A 7,218-nucleotide genomic window follows, 5' to 3' on the forward strand; every position below is an offset into this window, starting at 1 on the left:
ATGCCCCACTGCCCTCAGTCACACAGTGGAGATTCCTTGTGCTGTGGTGGCAGCTGCTGCCAAAGAGATGTTATTTAAAATCTGCACAGTCAATCAAATCTCCAATGGCCAATCAAAATTCTTGCTGGGCAAAAGCTCCTCCTGGCCCCACCCCCTTTCTAGAAACACTTGGTGGGAACCAGGAAAGGTGTGAGCCACCATATTGTCGACCCCTGCATTTAGGGCTGCCAAGCCGCAGCGGGGGATCCGCACATCTTCACAGGATCCCTGCCGCGGGGGACAGCGAGCGATACGCGCTGCACCGCCGTCGCCAGGATGTGACGCTATGCGTCGCTCTGGCAACGGGACTCCAAACAGCCCCATTGCTAGAGTGACGCATAGCGTCACATCCTGGCGACGGCGGTGCAACGCATATCGCTGTCCCCCGCGGCAGGGATCCTGTGAAGACGTGCAGATCCCCCACCGCGGCTTGGCAGCCCTACCTGCATTAGTCAGTCTTACAATCCAACTACAGAACAGAGCTTCAGTCTCGCAAACACCCTTTCCCCTGCCTTTTCCAAAGTCACATTTCCACCAGAAACCTCTGTCCAGGTGTGCAAGCACGTAACAGGATAGGCAGTGCATTGAAAGGAAGTCCTTCCCTTTTGCATGTCACCTTCTGGCAAGTGGCAAGTTTGTATCTCATTACAGACAGGTTGACACATTGGAAACCACCAGGGTGACTTGTATGTATGAACAAGCTATCACAGCTCCCCAAAAAAGAGCTTGGATCACCTTTGCTGGATATCGGGCTCTGTGTTTCCGTTGACACAGACAACGGACCACCGGGCTACATGAATCAAGGGTAGAAAAACCCAACGGTGTGCAAACTGCTATCCGAAAGAGCTTCGGAGCAGACAGTTTTTGAGCATCCAGCAGGCCAACACTCGCAAGGCCGACAACACCACGGTAACTCAGCGGATTGCTGAGGGGGATCCGGCCCCCAAACTGCAACTGTTGCATGAAATCCCTGTGCTACTCGGTACCTTTCCGGACAGCTTCAAGGTGAGGGCAACATTCTTCAAGGCACTCCACCTGGTCTCTTCTCAACCATTCAGTCCAGTCTTGGACTGTGTACAACACTCCGATAATCTTTCCTAATTGTAGAGATAAACAGGACTCGCCTGGCAGTTCTGGGCACCGGCCCAAAAGAAAGGAACTGAGTCGTCCCTTCTGCCAGCTGACGCTTGACAAATTCCCCTTCTGGGGCTCCAGGGGGCATGGGAACATCCACCTGGGAAGTGGGGAAGCCACCCCAGTACCCCAACACTAATCCCCCCCCCTGCAGATATCTTATCCCCATCTTCAAAGGGGCCTGTTCCTCAATCAGAGAACACGAAAACTAAACAGTTTTGCAAAACGCATAATCCTGCAAGATTTCTCTAGCGATAGGGCAATGCGGCATCAGAGAAACTTGGCAAGAAAGGATCGTCTTCTGGTTGCTATGCTCTCGCCTCCCGCTAAGAGGAGGAGGTGGTGCCAACATGGAGAAGGCCCTACCGGAAAAGGTGGCAGATGTGGAGAAAATAAGAACTGTCTTGGCTTGAGTCTCCAGAGAGCTGCTACCGGTCAGAGTGGTTATTTAGTACAGATGTGTCATTTATACTCCACCTTCCAACCCAATGGGGACCCAAGGTGGCTTCCACATTCTCCTCTCCTCCATTTGATTCCTACTACAGCCCTGAGAGGCCCAAGGTCACCCAGCCAGCTTCCATGGCAGAGCGAGGGTTCGAACCTGGTTCTCCCAGATCCTAGTTCTAACCACTACACCACACTGGCTCCAGAGAATCACAATTGCTATATACACGGAGCAAGATGGAGAAGTGCTTTGACTGGGCAGAAGGAGCTGATACATGTTTCGAAGACCGGGGGCAGCTGTTTTCTAGCCCCTTGTGGCGACCCTGATGCCAGTTGGCATGGCCGCTTTAGTGGGTACCGGCTGCTCCCAGGTTTTTGTAGGCCGGTGTGGTGTAGTGGTTAAGAGCAGTGAACTCTAATCTGGAGAACCGGGTTCAATTCCAGACTCCTCCACATGAAGCCAGCTGGGTGACCTTGGGCCGGTCACAGTTCTCTCAGAACTCTCTCGCCCCCAAAACAAGTCTAGCTCGCCACCTAGTGGTGCACCACACAAAAAGAGCTAGAACTTCTGGCTGCCAGATAATCTTAGGATTTCCCAGCTATACTGCACCCACTGTCATACGATAATAATGCCTTCAGAGATCTGTTTTGACACAACAAAAAGTATTTTGCTTCACTTCCCTGGAATGAAGGAAAACACAAACCGTCTTTTCTGTTTGGTCGCTCGTTCTTCATTGAGGTGAACAACATTCTCAGGGTGGGGGTGGGGGGAGACCAACCTCGAAGGATTGGATTCTACAGCTCCAATAAGCAAACACGTTTCTCGATCATTGTCTACAGCTCGGCACACATTCCGAGATACAAACTGCCATTTCTGTCCCGAGTTATCATCAAAAGCCATTTGCATTCTTCTCCAGTGGGAGAGGGAAAATCCTTTCAAGGGCTGTACAGATTATTTAATGTGTGTTTTATTGGCGCTGTTCTGCGTCCCCGTTCCCCGGATCCCCATTCTCTGCTTCTCCCAGTAGACTTGACGGAAAAGGTCACCTCTTACCTCAGTGACGGAGCCGCGCGGCCGACTGCTGACATCCGAAAGCGGCAGCCGAACGGATGTTCCCCGGTGGAAGTCATGGATTTTGCCTCCTCATCGTTTGGAGATGCGCTGCCAGGCACGGTGGAGTCAGATTTTAAGGGACGCGGAAGGATCGGTCAGCAAGGCCAGCCTTTGAACTGCAAAGAGGAAAGGGGAAAGGAGGTCAGACCTGGACCCAGGACGGAAGGAGAGAGATGACACAAGCTGCCACCCTGATACTATTTGCTGAAAACAGTTGGATGTCATCTTCCCACCTTATCAGGGCCCACGAGGCGGCAAACCTAATGACATTAAAACATTTAAGCCATTCGAAGTGAAGTTAAAATGATGAAATAATTCAGTTAAAAACACATCAACCATCAACGCTAGAAGAGGAGGAGAGGAGGAGATTGGATCTATACCCTGCCCTTCACTACCCAAAGGAGTCTCGGATAGGCTTATAAACTCCATTCCCTTTCCCTCACCACAACAGACACCCTGTGAGGTAGGTGGGGCCGAGAGAGCTCTTTCCAGAACTGTCCTTGAGAGAACAGCTCTGACAGAACCGTGGCTTTCCCAAGGTCATCCAGCAGCTGCATGTGGAGGAGTGGGGAATCAAACTCGGCTCTCCCAGATTAGAGTCCACACACTTAAGCACTACACCAAACGGTCTGTGAGCTGTTCTTGGTGGTACGCCAGACGAAACAAAAAAAAAGTCTTCACCTGCTGCCGAAAGACGCTGATAGAGGGATCTGGGTGGGCAGCCATGTTGATCTGAAGTAGCAGAACAAATTTTGAGTCCAGTAGCGCCTTTAAGACCAACAAAGGCTTATTCAGGGTATGAGCTTTTGTACATATTTGAACCGTTAGCTTCCACTTCAATGTATCTGAAGACGTGTGCGTGAACACAAAGGCTCATGCATTGAATAAACCTTTGTTGGTCTTAAATGTGCCACTCTGGAATCCTAATATATTCGACTGGTCGAGGGAGACAGACGAATCTCCCTGGGGAGGGAAGTTCCAAAGTTTTGTTGCCACGACGGAGAAGGCTCTTTCTTGGATCACCACCCGTCTGCCTTCAGATGGTGGGGGAAACTGAAAGTAGGACCCCTGAAGATGACCGGAGGCTACAGGTAGGTTTGTATGGGACTGAAAAGGCAGTAGTCTGTCAAAATGGTCTATCTGCCCCATTAAAACTACAAACAAGCGAATCATAACAGAGACCAGGGCTGAAGATCACCGGGGTAGAAGATGGCTGAGTCTGCGCATGCAGCCTATCAAGCCAGTAGAAGACGCTCCTCTTGCCTTTTCAGTGCCCCTCAAAATCCAGTGCCTTAAAGGATTGCCTCGGTTTGCCTAGTGGGCATGGGATCATAGAATCACAGAGCTGGAAGGGGACCTACAGGCCATCTAGTCCAACCCCCTGCTCAACGTAGGATCAGCCTAGAGCAGGGGTGTCAAACATTCGGCTCGGGTGCCGGATCAGGCTTCCAGAGGGTTTCTATTAGGCCCACAGTGGAACTGGCTGTCTCCTGCTGCTTCTTCCAGTTCTGCTGCTGCCACGTCATCGTAGGTTTGCAGCCTACAGATACACATCTGAACAGCCTACTCAAGTTTGCAACAGCCCAGACATTTTGATGCAATAATTCAGAGCAAGAGGTGTCAGTTATCAGACATTATTAAATAAACAGAACATTGCAAGAGTGTTAATGTTTTGTTTTATTTTAAGTAAAAAAAACCCTTTGTGTGTGTCCTTTATAGAGTTTATATCTCTGCTACCAGGCATTACATTTTATGAGATAGATATGGACAAACACGACCCAATCAGAAAATGTATAAAGACAACAGTTGTGAGAGTCTGACCCACAAATCAAGCTTTTTCTTTGCAAGTCTTGGTGACAGCTTGATTTGTGGGTCAGACTCTTACGACTGTTGTCTTTATAATTACATTTTATGACACACATGGCCTGGCCCGACAAGGTCTCATTTATGTCAGATCCGGCCCTCATAACAAATGAGTTCGACACCCCTGGCCTAGAGCACCCCTGACAAGTGTGCGTCCAGCCGCTGCTTCAAGACAGCCAGTGAGGGGGAGGTCACCACCTCCCGAGGCAGCTGACGAATCATAAACCCTATGCCCCTCTTCATAACCCTGGCTCTGCCACCGGCTCACCTGGGGATCGCAGTATTTTCAGTCAAGCCTACCTCACAGGGTTCTTATGAGGATAAAATGGATTGAGCTCTACATACACTGCCCTGAACAACTTGGGGGACGGATGGCATGTCAGCATGATGCAACTGAAACAAAATTGAGGACATTACCTCCCTGGAGACAATGCGGCTCCCCCGGCTCTGAAACCCCTCCAGCAGTCTGGTTGTGACCTGGATAGGCCAGGCAAGCTCGATCTCATCAGGGCTCGAAAGCTAAGCAGGGTCTACTCTGGCAAGTACTTGGATGCAGTGTTCCCTCTAAGCTGAGTTAGTGTGAGCTAGCTCACAGTTTTTTAGCCTCCGGCTCACCCATTTTTGTCTTCGCTCAGGAAGGAGGGCTCCAGAGCAAACTAATTGATGCAGTAGCCAAATCGCTGGCTCACAACTTTAATGCCAGTAGCTCACAAAGTGGAATTTTTGCTCACAGGACTTCACAGCTTAGAGGGAGCATTGCTTGGATGGGAGGCCTCCTTGGAATACCAGAGCCGGGAGGCGGGGGCAGGCTTTATTCAGGTCTATAGTGCACCTCTGAATATCCTCCATGTCCCCAGTAGGGGTCAGTCACCAGAGGTCACCATGACTTCCAGATGCACAAGTGGACTCACACACGTGCACATTAAAAATACCAAAAAAAATATACCCCCCCAGCAGTCTGGGAGAGCGAGTGTGTGGGAGCAAGACACATACTCTCTGGCAATTGGCCATCCAGTCGTCAGCAGTCGCCGAAGTGAGACGGAGCGAAGGGTATTGGGAACAACCAACGGGCTTAATGAGAACTGGGGGCCTGAAGGAAATGCTACCTCAGTGCAGAGGGGATGGAAACATCCCCAAATTAATTATATTTTACCATCTGTATGGGGGTTTGGGAATACATCTGGATCAAAGGGCGGGGTGGTAATAACACCAAATCCATAAGAAACAGGAAACGCTGCCCTTGAACCACCAATCCCGGGGTAGGCAATCGTTTCCTTCTCGCGCACCATGTCCCCTGCTTGGAAAGCAGCCCAGAGCTCCGTACGTGCCCCTGTCGGCTTCTCTTCTCATCACCGCTTGTCCATATCTACAACCAGTGTTCCCTCTAAGCTGCGTCAGTGTGAGCCAGCTCACGGTTTCTTAGCCTCCGGCTCACACATTTTTGTCTCAGATCAGGAAGGATGGCTCCAGAGCAGTGTCCCCTCTAAGCTGAGTTAGTGTGAGCTAGCTCACAGTTGCTTAGCCTCCGGCTCACAGATTTTTGTTTTAGCTCAGGAAGGGATGGCTCCAGAGCAAACTATATTTATGCAGCAGCCAAACGACTCGCTCACAACTTTAATACCAGTAGCTCACAAAGTAGAATTTCTGCTCACAGGACTCCACAGCTTAGAGGGAGCATTGTTACAATCCTAGAACGTTCAGGTAATTCTGCCTATGGAACAAAATGGGATGCAAAAGTCCTGAGGGCAGAGTGGACCGTTATTTATTTATTTTTGGCGATATAATACTTTTATTTAAATGTTATGTACATAACAATAACCATATCCATATTAAAATTCAGAGATCGCAATTAGCTTTCGAGCTCAACCGTAATCTGTGTACAACCAAATGACGATTTTATGCTAATACTTAAACTAAGAGTTACAACAGTGAATATTCAAAAATACATTGAATCTCGGTAATGTTCTTGGGAACAATTTCACTTCTCGCTGAATATTCCACTACAGGATACCAAGTCCCCTGAAAAGTTTTTTTGATAATTTCTTAAACCAGGAATTAGAGACTGACTCATAATTCTGCCATAAATGAAATGCTCCCAGATATTGTTTTGCCACAGAGCAGACTGCTATCACACCAGGATTATGGGAAGGGGCCGTGGCTCAGTGGTGGAGTGTTTGATCAGCATGCAGAAGGTCCCCCGGTTCAATCCCCGGCATCTCCAATTAAAAAAGACCCGGCAGGAGGTGATGGGAAAGACCTCCATCTGAGACCCTGGAGAGCTGTGAAAAGGGGCTGTGGCTCAGTGGGAGAGCCTCTGCTTCGCATGCAGAAGGTCCCAGGTTTAATTCCTGGCATCTCCAGTTAAAAATGACTAGGCAGGAAGTGATGGGAAAGACCTCTGCCTGAGACACTGAAGAGCTGTAAAGAGGGGCTGTGGCTCAGTGGCAGAGCATCGGCTTGGCATGCAGAAGGCCCCATGTTCAATCCCCGGCATTTCCAGTTAAAAGGACCAGGCAGTAGGTGATGGGAAAGACCTCCACCTGAGACCCTGGAGAGCTGTGGGGAGGGGCTGTGGCTCAGTGGGAGAGCCTCTGCTTGGCATGCAGAAGGTCCCAGGTTCAATT

The 7,218-nt window shown here is 49.8% G+C and overlaps 1 non-coding gene across 1 annotated transcript; it reads left to right on the forward strand.

The window, feature by feature from the left end:
• The first annotated feature begins 6,882 nt into the window (after window positions 1–6,882).
• On the forward strand, window positions 6,883–6,954 carry TRNAA-CGC. Its single transcript has one exon. It is a non-coding gene; the product is annotated as a tRNA-Ala (tRNA).
• Window positions 6,955–7,218: the final 264 nt, after the last annotated feature.

The sequence above is a fragment of the Gekko japonicus genome, unplaced genomic scaffold (genome assembly GCF_001447785.1).
Source record: "Gekko japonicus isolate JY-2015 unplaced genomic scaffold, Gekko_japonicus_V1.1 scaffold196, whole genome shotgun sequence".
Lineage (NCBI taxonomy): Eukaryota > Metazoa > Chordata > Lepidosauria > Squamata > Gekkonidae > Gekko > Gekko japonicus.